Source organism: Castor canadensis, chromosome 6 (genome assembly GCF_047511655.1).
Source record: "Castor canadensis chromosome 6, mCasCan1.hap1v2, whole genome shotgun sequence".
Classification (NCBI taxonomy): Eukaryota; Metazoa; Chordata; class Mammalia; order Rodentia; family Castoridae; genus Castor; species Castor canadensis.
Genome location: NC_133391.1, coordinates 81,733,703 through 81,753,835, shown reverse-complemented (window position 1 = coordinate 81,753,835; position 20,133 = coordinate 81,733,703).

The following is a 20,133-nucleotide window of genomic DNA, read 5'->3' as shown; positions in this document are numbered from 1 at the left end:
GTAAACCCATCAAAATCACAACAGACTTCTCAACAGAAACATTAAAAGCAAGAAGAGCGTGGGGTGAGATCTTCCGGGCACTGAATGAAAATAACTTCAACCCCAGGATACTCTACCCAGCAAAGCTATCATTCAAAATAGATGGAGCAATAAAAGTCTTCCATGATAAGCAGAAACTAAAACAATATGTGACCACAAAGCCACCATTACAAAAGATTCTGCAAGGGATCCTGCACACAGAAAGTGACACCCAACTTAACCATGAAAAGGCAGGCAGCACCAAACCACAGGATAAGAAAAAGCAAGACAGTAGAGAGTAACATCAAGTTAGGTACACACAATCAAACCTTCAAACAACTAAGATAACTAAATGGCAGGAATCACCACATACCTATCAGTACTAACACTTAATGTTAATGGACTTAATTCACCCATCAAAAGACACCGTTTGACAAAATGGATTAAAAAAGAAGATCCAACAATTTGTTGCTTACAGGAGACTCATCTCACCGACAGAAATAAGCATATGCTTAGGATGAAAGGCTGGAAGAAGATTTACCAAGCCAATGGCCCCCGAAAACAAGCAGGAGTAGCAATACTTATCTCTGACAAAGTAGACTTCAAACCTACATTGATCAAACAAGATAAAGAAGGACATTCCATACTAATAAAAGGGGAAATAGACCAAAAGGAAATAATAATCATCAATCTGTACGCACCCAATGTCAACGCACCCAATTTCATCAAACATACCCTGAAAGACCTAAAAGCATATATAAACGCCAACACAGTGGTTGTGGGAGACTTTAACACTCCATTATCATCAATAGATAGGTCATCCAAACAAAAACTCAATAAAGAAATCCAAGATCTAAAATATGCAATAGATCAAGTGGACCTAGTAGATGTCTACAGAACATTTCATCCAACCTCTACACAATATACATTCTTCTCAGCAGCCCATGGAACCTTCTCCAAAATAGATCATATCCTAGGGCACAAAGCAAGCCTCAGCAAATATAAGAAAATAGGAATAATACCATGCATACTATCTGACCACAATGCAGTAAAAGTAGAACTCAACAACAAAAGTAAAGACAAAAAACATGCAAACAGCTGGAAACTAAATAACTCATTACTTAATGAAGAATGGATCATCGATGCAATAAAAGAGGAAATTAAAAAGTTCCTAGAAGTCAATGAAAATGAAAACACAACCTACCGGAACCTATGGGACACAGCTAAGGCAGTCTTGAGAGGAAAGTTTATAGCCATGAGTGCATATATTAAAAAGATTGAAAGATCCCAAATCAATGACCTAATGATACATCTCAAACTCCTAGAAAAACAAGAACAAGCAAATCCCAAAACAAATAGAAGGAGAGAAATAATAAAAATAAGAGCTGAAATCAACGAAATAGAAACCAAAAAAACCATACAAAGAATTAAAGAAACAAAAAGTTGGTTCTTTGAAAAAATAAACAAGATCGATAGACCCCTGGCAAACCTGACTAAAATGAGGAGAGAAAAAACCCAAATTAGTAGAATCAGGAATGCAAAAGGGGAGATAACAACAAACACCATGGAAGTCCAGGAAATCATCAGAGACTACTTTGAGAACCTATATTCAAATAAATTTGAAAATCTAAAAGAAATGGACAGATTTCTAGATACATATGATCATCCAAAACTGAACCAAGAGGAAATTAATCACCTGAATAGACCTATAACACAAAATGAAATTGAAGCAGCAATCAAGAGTCTCCCCAAAAAGAAAAGTCAAGGACCTGATGGATTCTCTGCTGAATTCTATCAGACCTTTAAAGAAGAACTGATACCAACCCTCCTTAAACTGTTCCATGAAATAGAAAGGGAAGGAAAACTGCCAAACACATTTTATGAAGCCACTATTACACTTATCCCAAAACCAGGCAAAGACACCTCCAAAAAGGAGAACTATAGGCCAATCTCCTTAATGAACATTGATGCAAAAATCCTCAACAAAATAATGGCAAATTGAATTCAGCAACACATCAAAAAGATTATTCACCACGACCAGGTAGGCTTCATCCCAGGGATGCAGGGGTGGTTCAACATACGAAAATCAATAAACGTAATAAACCACATTAACAGAAGCAAAGACAAAAACCACTTGATCATCTCAATAGATGCAGAAAAAGCCTTTGATAAGATCCAACATCATTTCATGATAAAAGCTCTAAGAAAATTAGGAATAGAAGGAAAGTTCCTCAACATTATAAAAGCTATATATGACAAACCTACAGCCAGCATTATACTTAACGGAGAAAAATTAAAACCATTCCCTCTAAAATCAGGAACCAGACAAGGATGCCCACTATCTCCACTCCTATTCAACATAGTACTGGAATTCCTAGCCAGAGCAATTAGGCAAGAAGAAGGAATAAAAGGAATACAAATAGGTAAAGAAACTGTCAAAATATCCCTATTTGCAGACGACATGATCCTATACCTTAAAGACCCAAAAAACTCTACTCAGAAGCTTCTAGACATCATCAATAGCTATAGCAAGGTAGCAGGATATAAAATCAACATAGAAAAATCATTAGCATTTCTATACACTAACAATGAGCAAACGGAAAAAGAATATATGAAAACAATTCCATTTACAATAGCCTCAAAAAAAATCAAATACCTAGGTGTAAACCTAACAAAAGATGTGAAAGACCTCTACAAGGAAAACTATACACTTCTGAAGAAAGAGATTGAGGAAGACTATAGAAAGTGGAGAGATCTCCCATGCTCATGGATTGGTAGAATCAACATAGTAAAAATGTCTATACTCCCAAAAGTAATCTACATGTTTAATGCAATTCCCATCAAAATTCCAATGACATTCATCAAAGAGATTGAAAAATCTACTGTTAAATTTATATGGAAACACAAGAGGCCACGAATAGCCAAGGCAATACTCAGTCAAAAGAACAATGCAGGAGGTATCACAATACCTGACTTCAAACTATATTACAAAGCAATAATAATAAAAACAGCATGGTACTGGCACAAAAACAGACATGAAGACCAGTGGAACAGAATAGAGGATCCAGATATGAAGCCACACAACTATAAGCAACTTATCTTTGACAAAGGAGCTAAAAATATACGATGGAGAAATAGCAGCCTCTTCAACAAAAACTGCTGGGAAAACTGGTTAGCAGTCTGCAAAAAACTGAAACTAGATCCATGTATATCACCCTATACCAAGATTAACTCAAAATGGATCAAGGATCTTAATATCAGACCCCAAACTCTTAAGTTGATACAAGAAAGAGTAGGAAATACTCTGGAGCTAGTAGGTATAGGTAAGAACTTTCTCAATGAAACCCCAGCAGCACAGCAACTAAGAGATAGCATAGATAAATGGGACCTCATAAAACTAAAAAGCTTCTGTTCATCAAAAGAAATGGTCTCTAAACTGAAGAGAACATCCACAGAGTGGGAGAAAGTATTTGCCAATTATACATCAGACAAAGGACTGATAACCAGAATATACAGGGAACTTAAAAAACTAAATTCTCCCAAAACTAATGAACCAATAAAGAAATGGGCACGTGAACTAAACAGAACTTTCTCAAAAGAAGAAATTCAAATGGCCAGAAAACACATGAAAAAATGCTCACCATCTCTAGCAATAAAGGAAATGCAAATTAAAACCACACTAAGATTCCACCTCACCCCTGTTAGAATAGCCAGCATCAGCAACACCACCACCAACAGGTGTTGGCGAGGATGCGGGGAAAAAGGAACCCTCTTACACTGTTGGTGGGAATGTAGACTAGTACAACCACTCTGGAAAAAAATTTGAAGGCTACTTAAAAAGCTGGACATCAATCTACCATTTGATCCAGCAATACCACTCTTGGGGATATACCCAAAAGACTGTTACTCCAGAGGCACCTGCACATCCATGTTTATTGCGGCACTATTCACAATAGCCAAGTTATGGAAACAGCCAAGATGCCCCAGCACTGACGAATGGATTAAGAAAATGTGGTATCTATACACAATGGAATTTTATGCAGCCATGAAGAAGAACGAAATGTTATCATTCGCTGGTAAATGGATGGAATTGGAGAACATCATTCTGAGTGAGGTTAGCCTGGCTCAAAAAACCAAAAATCGTATGTTCTCCCTCATATGTGGACATTAGATCAAGGGCAAACACAACAAGGGGATTGGACTATGAGCACATGATAAAAGCGAGAGCACACAAGGAAGGGGTGAGGATAGGTAAGACACCTAAAAAACTAGCTAGCATTTGTTGCCCTTAACGCAGAGAAACTAAAGCAGATACCTTAAAGCAACTGAGGCCAATAGGAAAAGGGGAACAGGTACTAGAGAAAAGGTGAGATCAAAAAGAATTAACCTAGAAGGTAACACCCACGCACAGGAAATCAATGTGAGTCAATTCCCTGTATAGCTATCCTTATCTCAACCAGCAAAAACCCTTGTTCCTTCCTGTTATTGCTTATACTCTCTCTACAACAAAATTAGAGATAAGGGCAAAATAGTTTCTGCTGGGTATTGGGGGGGGAGATGGAGGGGGCGGAGTGGTTGGTAAGGGAGGGGGTGGGGGCAGGGGGGAGAATTGAACCAAGCCTTGTATGCACATATGAATAATAAAAGAAAAATGAGAAAAAAAAAAAAAAAGGAATGTGCCTCTGTAAGGTAGTATGGGTTTTGTGCTTGGCTTGTACTGCCACCTGGTGTTTACTGTGTGTACTAACAGCTGACTTGTAAATTGCTTGAATTGGACTTCATCTAGCAGTCCCTTTGCAGTGTCACTGCCACAGACAAGTCAGTTCCTCCTGTGAGATCTCTACACTGATATGCAGAAGAGATTTCACAGAACCTTTGTTAATCAAATTAAGATGAACTGCCAATGAGCAAAGTTACAAAAAATATTTTCCATAGGATTCCTTGCTGTTTTATAATCCATGTTTCTCTTTTGTGAAATGTCTCATATCTTTAGCTCTGTTTCTCAGAGTTCCTATGGATAAGCACAAATATTTCATTATTGAGGATTAGTATAATTACATTTGTTAGAAGAATTTGGCCAATTAATACATGGAACTTCTCTTTAATTATTAGTTGGACACAGCAGCAGTTTTAGATTTTTATCAAATCAACTATCAATTATTTCCTTACTCCTTTCATTTATTTATTTGCTAAATAAATTTTGTTTATTTTTCTTTAAGGTAACATTTTCTCATGGTTCAAAAGGGAAGAAGCTCTTTTATCCCATCATTCACTGTAACCAATGTCTTACCACTTTACAAAAAAATAGCTGTTGATTTTTAAGCTTAGTGTTTTACACTATCAAACAAAAATTTTTACTTAGCCTTCCTATCATTCCATTTTTCCATTTAGTTTTTTAAATTACACGATCTCATTTTGCTTCATGGTATCAAGTAGATAGGTTTTTTTTTCTTTTTTCTGAATGGCAACTCACTCATGTGATGGCCACGTGTTGGATGAACTCTCCCTCTCTTTTGGATATGGGACATTTGCTTTAAGGCACATTAAGATCCAACATATATTAAATACTGTTTCTGAGTTATCTCTGCCATTCCAGTTGATGAAGAATACCTGTGCCTTGCCATCACCATGGTAATTTACTTGCCCGGCAAAATTTAGAATATGTTTTAGCACTTTATATTAGAATGCTATTAATAGTATTTGAGAAGGAATTAGTCTTTTTTATTACTCTTTTTCTAAATTATTATTTCCATCAGTTTATTATTCCAAATGAACTTTAGAATAATTTTGTCAGGTTTACAGGGAATTTGACTGAGTGTATGCATGTAAGGAATTATTATAATGAAATATCCTTGTATTATTAATGTATGATAATTTAAAAATAAAATTAGAAAAAATAATTTTTAATAAAAAAAGACTTTTTGAAAATTGCTCTAAATTATAAATTATTTAAGAAAGAATTATCACCTTTACTTCTAGCTTGTTAGTATCAAAAACAGGATTAGTAATAAGCCTTCTAATGTCATTAAGCTGGAGAATTTTTCAAAGAACAAATTAATAAAGAAATTCAAAGGGTGCTTTGTGCCTGCAATATGGCAGAAGAGATAGGCAGAACAAATTCGGCGCAAATAAATAAATGGTGCACAAATAATTTTAAAATGTTGTTCTAAATGCACGCTGGATTGCTTGAAACATAAGAGAAGTCCACAAAGGCCACAATTAAAAGGTAACACAAGGGCTGGGTACAATGGCACACATGTGACATCCCAGTTACTAAGCAGGCAGAGATCGGGAGAGTTACAGTTCAAAGCCAGCCCAGGCAAAAAGCCAGTGAGACCCCATGTCAAGCAACAAGTTGGGCATACTGGTGTGAATCTGGGCAGGAGGCCCCGCAACAAGGCAGGGGGACTAGGTGGAGAGTAGATCGGGGTCTAAGGCTGGCCCCAGGCAAAGACTCAAGACCCTATCCAAAAAATAACTGAAGAAATAAAGGGCTGGAGCATGGCTGAAGTGGTAGAGCAACTGTCTAGCAAGCAAAAGGCCCTGAGTTCAAACCCCAGTACCACCAAGAAAAGGGCAGAAAAAAGATGATATGAATTCAAAGCAAGATCTAAGCCTGGCATTTTCCTAGGACATTTGCCTATTCCTGGTAGTTTAGTGTTTAGGCTCCATAGACCCACTTGGAATCAAGAGATAAGACAAGAGGCCTGAGCCAAGAGGGAGGACTAATGACTCACACACTCAGTGGCATATCCCCTCCAAGTTAACACCCTCAGTAAGTAAATGGGGAAGGAAAATCTATCTATAGAGAATGATAGGCAGTAGGGATTACTAGCCTAGGAACTGTGAAGAAGTATAAAATAGGGGTGGTATCCTTGAGATAACTAACACCAGCCCTCCCTAACATAGACAGGTTAAGAATTCACACTGTCTTTGGTCTGAGTGCTCCCAGGTCAGTGGTGCCCTAAGTACTCAACAAAAACAAATATCAATCCTTCCTAGAGGAACAGACACAAAGGGTTATACAAATTAATTTCCAAACAACATGGGTTCACAATGGAAAAGAAATCACAAACCCATGAGGTAACAGGCAACAATGTTAAGAGTTAGTGGAAACAGAGTAAGACTGCCTATCAGGTGCAAATCAAATGATAGGCACACACTCATTTGATTTGAGTGTGTTTAACACATTTTAAGAAGTAAAAAGATAAATGACAAAGAGGCACAAGCTATCACAAATTATCTACCTCTAAGGGAATCAAAGAGAATTCCTAGAAAAAATAACATATAAAAGTTCACATTAGAAACTCAGCATTTAGCAGTTGGAAAAGAATTAGTGAGTTGGAAGACAGAACTGAGGAAGTCACAGATTCTAGAATCCCATTTTTCACAGCTGAAATAAAATGTTAAAAACACCTATTTGCATTTTTAAAAAAATTCAGATCATCCAAGAAGAACAGAAAAGATGAATGACTTGTCAAGAAATCACCATTAGACTGACCTATGACTTTTCCAATAAAATGGAAGACAAAGTACAGGGAATAATAGCTTCTAAGTGCTAAGAGAAAGTAACCATCAATTTAGAATTGTGTAGCCAAGATATGAAACCAGCCTCGGTGTCCAACAACCAATGATTGGATAAAGAAACTGTTATATATATATATATATATATATATATATATATATATATATATACAATGGAATACTATTCAGCCATAAAGAAGAATGAAATTATGTCATTTGTAGGAAAATGAATGGAACTGGAGATTATGTTAAGTGAGATAAGCCAAGCTCAGAAAGACAAACATCACATGTTTTCACTCATATGTGGAATCTAGACCTAATAATAGTAATTATTATTATTATGATATGACATGATTGTAAAAAGGGAAATGTTTGGTGGAAGGAACCAGCAGATGGGAGAGGGAAAGAGAGGGTGATGAGGAGGTGAATATTATAGAAGTATATTATACATATGTATGAAAATATCATAATGAAACTCAGCAAAACTTCAAAAAGGAGAGAGGGTAGTTAAGAAAGAATAATATAGATTAATATAGAAAGAGTAATATAGACCACAGTACACTATATGTGTGTTGAAGAATATCACAATAAAACCCCTCTCTACAATTAATATAAATTAATTTTACTGGGATAAGCTGTTAAATCTTTTAAAATTTAGAATCATGTACCCAGTAAAGTCCCTTAAAACTATAAGTAAAACAGACATTTTCAGACAAATAAAGGTTGAGAGCATTAACTATGAATAAACCATCACTAACTGAGCCTCCAAACCACCTGGAAAGCCTGTTAAAATAGAAATTGTAGGTCATTATGTCCGGGAGGGCCCTGACTTTCTGCATTTCTAACAAGTTCCCAAGTGATGCTGATGCTGATGCCCCAAAATCTCAACAAGAGGAGAAAGGCTCCTGGAAGTGTATTCACAGCAAAGAAAATGCAAGGCCTTGGATGGTCCAAGATGCCAGAGGACATGATGATCAAAAACATGACAACATGTAAGAGAAGTTATTCAATTATTGTGTAAGCCTTAAATAAATATCAAAATTTTCAGTGAAAATATAAAAAATATATTAAAATTTAAAAATATACAATAATAGAATGAAAATACTGGACAACAGCACATAGGAGAAGTGCAGGGTAACTAGAACAGTGCATTCTAAGGTCTATGTTTTTGGTCAAGAAGAGAATAAGTGTATTTTTATACATTTACATATATTATTTGATATATTTAGTCTTTGTTAAGTTAGATATGCAAGTTAAAATTCATGAATAACCCCTCAAAGTCTATAAATTGAGTACATAGTTTCCATATTATAAAGTGAGAACATATTAAATGAAAACCATTTTCAACAAATGTAAGAAGAAAAAAAATATTAAAAAATGAAGCACACATCCATAATCCCAGCACTCAGGAGACTGAGGCAGGAGGATTGTGAGTGAGTCCAGCCTGGTTTACATAGTAAGATTCTGTTGGGGTTGTGGGGGAAAGAGCCCATGTGCAGTGGCTCACACCTGTAATCCCAGCTACTCAGGAGGTGGAGATCAGGAAGATTGGATTTGAGGCCAGCCCTGGCAAAAAGTTCGAGAGGCCCCATCTCAACAATAGCTGGACATGGTGATGTGCCACTCATCTCAGTTGCACAGGAAGCATAAATAGGAAAACTACAGTCCAACAAGACCCTGTCTCTCTCAAAAATAACCAATGCAAAAAGGCCTGGCAAAGTGGCTCAAGTGGTAGAGAACCTGCCTAGAAAGTGCAAGGCCTTGAGTTCAAATCCCAGTACTGGAGGGAGGGAGAGAGAGAAAGAGAGAGAGAGAACTCCATTCTATTTACATGGCTGCTACAGTCTGAACATGTGTGTCCTTCCAAAATTCATAGGCTGAAACCTGATCTCCAAGATGCTGGTATTAAGAGGTTGCATTTGGGGGGCTTCATCCTCATGAAATGGCTTGAGGAAGCCTGTTAGCTCATTCTGCATGTGAAGATGCAGCAAGAAGTCCACATCTATGAGGAACAGGTCTTCACCAGACACTGCATCTGCTGGTGCCCCAATCTTGGTCTTCTCAGCCTCCAGAACTACAAGAAACAAATTGCTGCTGTTTATAAACTATGCAGTCTAGGGTACTTTTTAAAGTAGCTAGAATGGACTAAGACAATGACAGATCTGTACTATAAAGGCACAAAAGTTGAAAGTAGTAGAATGGAAAAAGATAAGCCACACAGAGCCAACCAATAAAATTTCATGTGAGGGTTGGGGACATGACTCATGTGGCAGGGTGCCTGCCTAGCAGCTGGAGGCCCTGAATTCAACCTCCCAGTACCACCAAAAAAATAATAAAATAAAGTTCATGTGAAACTATGAAAAAAAATTTCTTAAGGCAAAAAGGAAAATATAGCAGATTCAAATATTACATATCAATAGAAAATTTAATTAATTAAGATGCTATACCAATTGTACAAATATGGATGCAACTAATAACATAGTTTCAAGAAATATAAAACAAAACAGAAATACAAACTGAAATACACAAGGTCGTTATCATAATGGAAGACATTAAAGTGTACAATAACTGCTAGATCAAGCAGATTATAAATTAGATCAACCAGATTATAAGCTAGTAAGTACATAAAAGATTGAATTAATATACTTGATAAGCTAAATCCAAAGTACATATTATGAAACATAGTATGCAACAAGGAGAGAACAGAACATTCATAAAAACTAGCTACCAGTAGAACTACAAAAAATGAATTTCAAGTTGTCACAAGCCTATAGTTTTATTACTTATTATATAGTATTAAAAAGAACACAAAAAGTACCTTACATTCAAAAAGTTCCCATATATTTAAAATTAAAACTGTATTTCTAAATAGCTAATAAGTCAAAGAAGAAATCACAAAAAATTCTTGGAACCAGACAGTTAAGCTGGCACATACCAGTATGGCCAAATATGATTGCTAAAACACTGAGAAACATTTGAGTTTGTTGGGAAATACTGCAATAAGTATTGTGAAAGGTACAACTAACTAGTAATATAAGTGTGAATATAAAATGGCTAATTTGAACTACTTACACAATGTTATAATGCCCTCTGATATCTTCTGCTATTATGGGTCTGAAAACACAATCCTATCACCTTGACTCAAAGTAAGCTTCATATCCCACTGAACATTTTCTGTTGTTTTGTTGTGTTTTGTTTTTGAGACAGGGCCTTGCTATGTAGCCCAGGCTGGCCTCAAACTCAAGATCCTCCTGCCTCAGCCTCTCAAGTGCTCTGGAGACACTTGTGCTCCTCCACACCCAAATCTCCATTGGACATTCCTGTTTTTAAATTGGCATATTAAATTGTAGTAAGGAATTTCAACGCAACATTTCCATAGGTGCATATTCTTCATTGAACATTGTTTACAGAGGGAACTTGCTGAGACGCTGAAGACATGGTTGGCTGAGGTAAAGTACCAGGGAGAGCTGAACCTTCAACACCCTGAACCCCTAGCCCATGGAAGTCTTCTCCACACCATGATACACTGAAAGAACAGGCAAACTGGCCACCAGCTCCAAACATGTTTGGGAGACCTTCAGCAGACCAAACAGAATACTTTCCTGCTGGAGCCACACTTGGCAAAAAAAAAAAAAAAAAAGAAGAAGAAACAAAACTCCAAAACCCTGAACCCCCAGCCCGTAAAAAGCTTCTCCATGCCACATTACACCGAGAAAACAGGAGGGCTCTAGCACTGCCAGATGCCAGCTCCAACCTGCCTAGGAGATGCAGACAAACAGGACTGGATGCTAAAGGAGTAACACTAGAACTACTAAGACTGAAATTCTACTGCTCCTGAACCAGGAATTTTTTTTTCTTTTCTTTTCTTTAAGTGTTTGTTTATCTTGTTCATTGTTTGATTGTCCACGAACTCTCCCTGTTGATTTCTTTGGTTTTGGTTAGTTTTACTATTGTAAGTTTTGTCAGTTTTACTATTGTAAGTTAGCTAATACTAAATTACACAACAGTACCAACTGGAATGATGGGAAGATGAAAAAGGGATGGAAACCATTCTCCCCCCAAAAATAAATTGGTACAGGATTCAGAGGGAAAGGAAGAAAACAGATACCCAGATCCATACTCCAACAAAACAAAGATAAACTACACCAAGGAACCCAACAAAGACCACAAGAATACCCTGAAAGAAGAAATTTTGCAAGGAATCAATGAGAACTTCATAGAGATATTACTAGACATGGTCAACCAAAACCTACAGGAGGCACTCAAGAAATTCCAAGACAACAAAAATAAAGAATATGAGAAAACACAAAAACAAATAAATGAACTCATAGGAATCCTAAATAACCACCAAAGTGAAACAGAGAACACCATAAACAGAGAGATAGATGAATTAAGGATGAAAATTGACAATATTAAAGAGGAAGTGACCCATGATGTGGAAAACCTCAGAAAAAAGAATGAAACAGAAATACAAAACAAAATGAAAGGCCACTCCAGCAGACTAGAACAAGCAGAAGACAGAATCTCAGAACTTAAAAATGAAATGGAAATTAAAGGAAAAACTGAAGAACTATTAGGCAGACAACTCAAGACCTATGAAAGGAATATGCAAGAACTCACCAACTCCATCAAAAGACCAAACCTGAGAATCATGGGCATTGAAGAGAAGAGGTGCAAGCAAAAGGAATTCATAATACATTCAATAAAATAATAACAGAAAATTTCCCAAATCTAGAGAAAACTATGCCCATTCAGGTACAGGAACCCTCCAGGACACCAAACAGACTTGACCAAAATAGAACTACCCCATGACATATTATCATTAAAACAACAAATACAGAGAATAGAGAAAAAATATTGAAGGCTGTAAGAGAGAAAAAACAAATAACATACAAAGGTAAAACCATCAAAATCACAGCAGACTTCTCAACAGAAACCTTAAAAGCAAGAAGAGCATGGAGTGAGGTCTTCTTAGCACTGAATGAAAATAACTTCAATCTAGGATACTCTACTCAGCAAAACTATCATTCACAATAGATGGAGCAATAAAAGTCTTCCATGATAAGCAGAAAATAAAACAATACATGACCACCAAGCCACCACTACAAAAGATTCTTCAAGGAATTCTGCACACAGAAAGTGAAAGCAAACAAAACCATGAAAGGACAGGCAGTACCAAATCACAGGAGAAGAAAAGGCAAAAAAGTAGAGGGCAATATTGATTCAGCTGCACACAATCAAACCCTTAAACAAACAAAGACAACTAAATGACAGGAATCACCACATATCTATCAATACTAACACTAAATGTTAACAGACTAAATTCCCCCATCAAAAGACATCAATTGGCAAAATGGATTAAAAAGGAAGATCCAACAATCTGCTGCCTACAGGAGACCCACCTCATCAATAGAAACAAGCATTGGCTGAGGGTGAAAGGCTGGAAGAAAATTTACCAAGCCAATGGCCCCCAAAAACAGGCAGGGGTAGCAATACTTACCTCGTACAAAGTAGACATCAAACTTACATTGATCAAACGAAATAAAGAAGGACACGCCACACTAATAAAAGGGGAAATACACCAAAAGGAAATAACAATTATCAACCTATATGCACCCAACATCAATGCACCCAATTTCATCAAACATACTGTGAAGGATATAAAAATGTATATAGATTCCAACAGAGTGGTAGTGGGGGACTTTAATACTTCCCATCACCAATATATAGGTCATCCAAAAAACAATCAATAAAGAAATTCTAGAACTAAATCACATCATAGATCAAATGGACCTAGCTGATGTCTACAGAATATTTCATCCAACTGCTGCACAGTATACATTCTTCTCAGCAGCTCCCAGAACCTTCTCCAAAACTGATCATAATCTTAGAGCACAAAGCAAGCCTCAGCATATATAAAAAAACAGAAATAATACCGTGCATTCTATCTGATCACAATGCATTAAAACTAGAAATCAACAACAAAAACAACAGTAAAAAACATGCAAACAATTGGAAGCTGAACAACACATTGCTCAACGATCAATGGGTCATTGGTGAAATAAAAGAGGAAATTAAAAGGTTCCTGTAAGTTAATGAACATGAAAACATGACCTACCAGTACCTATGGGTCACAGCAAAGGCAGTCCTGAGAGGAAAGTTTATAGCCATGAGTGCATATATTAAAAGGTCAGAAAGATCTCAAATCAATGACCTAATGCTACATCTCCAACTCCTGGAAAAATAAGAACAAGCAAATAAGGGCTGAAATCAATGAAACAGAAACAACAACAAAAAAAAACATACAAAGAATCAATGAAACAAAAAAAGCTGGTTCTTTGAAAAAATAAATAAGATTATCAGACCCTTGGCAAACCTGACTAAAATGAGGAGACAAAAAAAACCCAAATCAGTAAAATCAGAAATGCAAAAGGGGAGATAACAACAAACACCATGGAAATCTAGGAAATCATCAGAGACTAATTTGAGAACCTATATTCTAATAAATTTGAAAATCTTGAAAAAACGGACAGATTTCTAGATACTTATGATCATACAAAACTGAACCAAGAGGACATTAATCACCTGAATAGATCTATAACACAAAATGAAATTGAAGCAGCAATCAAGAGTCTCCCAAAAAAGAAAAGTCCAGGACCTGATAGATTCTCTGCTGAATTCTATCAGACCTTTAAAGAAGAACTGATACCAACACTCCTTAAACTGTTCCATGAAATAAAAAGGGAAGGAACACTGCCTGACTCATTTTATGAAACCAATATTACTCTACTCTCATCCCAAAACCAAAGACACCTCCAAAAAGGAGAACTATAAGCCAATTTCCTTAATGAACATTGATGCAAAAATCCAATAAAATAATGGCAAATGAATCCAACAACACATCAAAAAGATCATTCACCACGACCAAGTAGGCTTCATCCCAGGAATGCAGGGGTGGTTCAACATATGCAAATCTATAAATATAATACAGTGCACTAATAGAAGCAAAAACAAAAACCACTTGATATCTCAATAGATGCAGTAAAAGCCTTTGAAAAGCTCCAACACCACTTCATGATAAAAGCTCTAAGAAAACTAGGATTAGAAGGAAAGTACCTCAACATTGTAAAGGCTATATATGACAAACCTACAGTCAACATCATACTTAATGGTGAAAAAACAGAACTTTCTCAAAAGAAGAAACTGAAATGGCCAAAAAACACATGAAAAAATGTTCACCATCTCTAGCATAAAGGAAATGCAAATCAAAACCACACTAAGATTCCACCTCACCCCTGTTAGAATAGCCATTATCAAAAACACCACCAAGAACAGGTGTTGGTGAGGATGTGGGGAAAAGAACTCTCATACACTGCTGGTGGGAATGCAAGCTGGTGCAACCACTCTGGAAAAAAATTTGGAAGCTTCTTAAAAATCTAAACATAGATCTGCCATATGATCCAGCAATACCACTCCTGGGGATATACCCAAAGGAATGCAACACAGGTTACTCCAGAGGCACCTGCACACCCATGTTTATTGCAGTGCTATTCACAATAGCCAAGTTATGGAAACAGCCAAGATGCCCCACTACTAACAAATGGATTAAGAAAATGTGGTATTTATACACAGTGGAATTTTACTTAGCCATGGAAAATGAAATCTGATCATTCGCAAGTAAATGGATAGAACTGGAGAACATCTTTCTGAGTGAGGTTATCCAGGCTCAGAAGACCAAAAATCGTATGTTCTCCCTCGTTATTCAGACTGTAGATCTAGGGCAAATACAGCAATGTGGTTGGACGTGGATCACATGACAAGGAGAGAGCACATACAGGAGGTATGGAGATAGGTAGAAAACCCAAAACATGAAAGCTTTGATGTCCCCACTCCAGAGGAACTTATACAGAAACCTGAAAGCGACAGAAGTCAACATGAGAAGGGGATCAGGAACCAGTGTAAAGATCAGTTAGAGATGAATCAACTTGGGTTGTAACACATTTGTACATGGAAGCAATGCTAGGAATCTCTCTGTATAGCTGTGCTTAACTCAACTAGCAAAAACGCTTTGTCTTTCTTATTATGCTTATGTCTTCTCTTCAACAAAATTAGTGATAAGGGCAGAACAGGTTCTGCCTGGAAGTGAGGGGTGTGGGGGGTCGGGGGGAGAAATGACCCAAACAATGTGCACATGTGAATAAATGAATTTTAAAAATTGTTTACAAAGTACTCAGGGCTTTAGGATAATTAGCTTTTTTCTTCTGCTTGAATTACATAATTGCTGCTTCTAAATACTTTGTTTCTACCTTGGGAGTATTGTGTGTGCATTATAGTTCTTGAGTAAGCAGCAATTCTTCAGTATTTTCATATTTTTACACTCAAAAATATGTGACCTATTTTTATTATTGTCATACTGGGGGTACATTGTGACATTCTCCTTTATCTCTTCCTCCCCCCATTCCTAGAATAATTTCAACAGGTCTCATTTTTCAATTTTCATATATGAGTAGTTAATATTTCCACTATATTCAGCCTCTTTCACCTTTTTCTTATATCCTCCCCCCTTCCCACTGGTATCAAGCTCCAGACAGGACCTACTGAGCCTTCCTTGTTACCAGCGTGCCTCAGAACTGTGATCCTCCTGATCTCTGCCCCTGAACAGCCAGGATTATAGGCATGAGCCACCAGCACCCAGCTCTATTTTTCTCCTTTCTATCTTAGTCCCCTTCTTATGGTGATTTCAACAGGTTTAAAACTCTATATTCATTCTTGCATAGAAAGTACATCCACCATATTCACTTCTTATCTTCCTTCTTTTGCCTTCTTTTTCCCATTAGTCCTCTCCTTAGTGTTACGTGCTGGCGTCGAGGGTCCTTGCCTTCATAGGCCACAGAACTGGCTCGTGAGGCAGCTTGTGAGCCAAAGCTGGTGTATGAGGTAGGATTTATTAGAGAGAAAGGAAAGGCTACAGCTACAGCAGTGCAGTGGAGCCCGGAAACTGGTAGCTCACTGCACGGGTGAGGGTGGGGGCTTTTATAGGCATCTCAGCTCTGAGTTAGGTGGGTTTTTTTCTATTGGCCATGTATTTGCATGTGGGCTTTCTGAAATGAGCTGGTCTGTTTGCCCCTTATTGGGGGGAGAGGGGGTAACAACCTTGAGAGCATTTTGTTTATCAGCCCCATGGCAGATTTATGAGACCCTGTATCTTGTGCTCAGAGTGCAGGAATGCAGATTTATAACTTCTTCTCAGGGTGCAGGAATGAGGCCTTTAACTCCTCAGGATGCAGGAATCATAGTGCTCTCCATGGGGGATGGGATGCTTACTCATCTGCCTTAGGTCTCCAGACCCAACATTAGCATATCCTGTTTTTCATAATATTGATTATATTTGTATTGTGTCTGTCTCCCACATATGAGAGAAAACATGCAACATTTGTCTTTCTAAGTCTGACTTACTTAACATCATGTCCTCCAATTGCATCCATTTACCATCAAACCATATGGTTTCATTCTTCCTTATGGCTGAATAAAACTCACATATAAATAAAACTCATACATAACATAAAATATATATAATTTTATATATAATTTATATATAATATATAAAAGAAAAATATATTTTATATATAATATAGAGATATAGAAGTATATATAGATATTATATACATAAAGATTTTATATATAAACATATATTTTTTATATATATAAAATTTTCTTATATATATACTCCATTCATCAGTGGTGGGGCATCTGGGCTATTTCCACAGCTTGGCTATTGCGAACAGTGCTGTGATAAACGTCGGTGTGCAAGTGTCTCTTCTGTGTCCTGACTCACATTCCTTCAGGTGTAATCCTAGGAGTGATATTGCTGGATCATATGGCAGTTCTATTTTTAGTTTTTTGAGGAGTCTCCATATTTTAAAATCAAATGCTCTCAGTAAAGAGAAAGTTTTCCTCTATGTACTTTTTACACATTATTCATATGATTCTTTTGGTCTGAGGGGCATTAAAAAGGCATGATGGTAATAATGACTAAGACAGTATGGAAAGACTAACACCAGGCAAGACGTCCCCTGCCTTCCTCTCATGTCCTTTCTCCTCAGCTGGACTGAATTACTGAATATGTGAGTTGAGGCAGACAGGAAAATGCAGAATTAGAATTGATTTCCTGAGCCCAGCACTAATCTCAGATGGGAACAAATGCTTTACCTCTACTCTTGTACTGTCCAAGTTTAGGGAAGAAAAATAGAGAAGAAAAGAGTACAGCGCAAAATAAGGAGCAAAAATCAAAAGTCATTGAAAGAGCAGTTGCATCCCCTCTGCCTTCCTTAAGAACTTCATCCAAGAAGGTTCCATGCTCAGAGTGCAGCAAGCGAGACTCTAGCTCATTTGTGTCACTTACAATGTCACTATGCACTGGGCACAGCTCTGGACGACTCCACACAGCTTTCTTCATTCTTTAAGCTAACCTCTGTAGTACATGATTATATATATTTCCTGTAAATGGGGAAATTCGGGCTCAGTGTGGTTGTCATTGGCCCAGGCAGCAAGTGTCAGAGGTAGATGTCAACCTAGACCTGCTGGCTGCAGCAGCCCAAGGACTTTTCCTCACCCTGACTTTCTCTAGCAAGAAGGCAAGACTATAAAGCTTGTTAGAATCCCTGATGACAGTCCTGTGGCAAGGGGTGTTTTCCATATCCAACCTTTCTCTTGTCCTAGATGTTACCGTGACCTCCTAAAGCAGGTCTGGAGTTATTTACCTTCTTTTGATCATTACACCTTTATTTCTTCTATACAGTCATTGCCCCAAGTTTATGTTCTTATCCTCCAGACTAGTTCTTGCATAACATCCACCAGACTGTGGGCCTATAATTTCTTTTTCGTTCTTTTTAATTATTGTTGTACTAGGGGTACAATGTGACATTGATAAAAGTTTATTTTTTTGAGCTTCCTGTATATTCTGGTTATTAATCCGTTGTCAGATGTATAGCTGGAAAAGATTTTCTCCCTTTCTGTGGACAGCCTCTTTAATCTGGTGGCCATTTATTTTGTTGTGCAGAAGCTTTTAAATTTCATGTAGTCCCATTTTTTCAAACCACCTGTTGAGGGATGAGTGACATGTAAGAAGTTGTAAGTACTTAACGTATGCAACATGAGTTGAGAGATTTTTTTTTCCTTTTCTTTCTTTCTCACTCTCTTTTTCTTTTTCAAACAACAGTATGTTTCGAAGAAACAAAGGTGCCATGACTCTGGTCTTGGATGAGACTCTCACAGGATTCATAGGGACAAGTAGATCTTGTTGTTACTATGCAGCTTGTCTTACTACCTTTCCTGTCTTCAAAGAATTGTGGTTATCAGAAAAAAAGGCAACAAACAACATCAGCATTATCTCTGTGTCCATAATTAACTCTAAAATTTCAGCATAAAGTCTGAAATCCTTGCCACTCTACATGAAGTGCTTCTGTCCCCTTAATGCATGTTATCACCACACTCCTCTCTCCGCTTCAGCCAACTGACCACAGCTTGCTGTCTGCAGATCTTGCATGAACATCTGCACACACTTCACTCAAAGTTCACCTCCACACTTTCTTTCTCTAGCCCCCATCTGCTACCAAGCACTTGAAATGAGCTTAGTCTGAATTGAAATATGCTGGGAGTATAAGATGTTCATCAAAGGTTTAGAAGGAATTTAAAAATGCAAAGCATCTTATCAATAACTTTATGTTGGTTACATGTTAGAATAATATGCAGCATATGTTGGTTGGGTTATTACTAAAACCACTTTAACCCGTTTGTATGTTTTATAATGTAGCAAATTACAATCCTGGTCCTCAGTGTATTTCTATTGGACGAATGCTTTTCAGCCTTTGGTTATGATCAAGTGCAGTGTTTCTATTGGACAATGCTGCTCCACCGTGTTACCCTCTTTTGGATTCTTCTTGCGTATTAACAGCTGTGTGAAATTACACTATCCATTTGCTAGTTTTGTCAAACCAGAAGGTAAGACCGGTAATTTACACCGACTCCTGGGCATTTAGGACACAGCCTGGAGCATTGTAAGTTTTCAATAATTTTTTATTAAGTATTTTTATTTTTTAATTATTTTTGTACTTGGGGGTACATTGTGACATTTGCAAAACTTCTTACAATATACCATAATTGAATTCATCCGCTCCATCTTTCTCCTTTATCCCTTCTCGCCCAATTCCTGGAATAATTTTAACAGATCTCATTTTTTGCTTTCTTTTTTCTTCTTCTTCTTATTTTTTTTTTTTTTTTTTTTTTTTAATGAATGACCTTACTCTTCTCTACTGGAGAAAGTCCCAAAACACTGAGTCTGAGGTCGTTTGACCTGCTCCCACTATCAGCACTGACCATATGCTATTGACCCTAGGAGGAGAAGTGTTGGAGAGTCACACAGATTTTTGTTTTTTTAAAAAAAAGACTCCTCTGCAGAAATCGCTGGTTACACAACCGCGAAGGGGACTCCGCGAGCCTTGCGCGCCTTACTATCTAGCTGAGCGCTTCCGCCTCCGGCCACACAGCGGCAAGCGAGAGTGCGGAGGCGATGGTACAGTCCGCCCTCCCCGC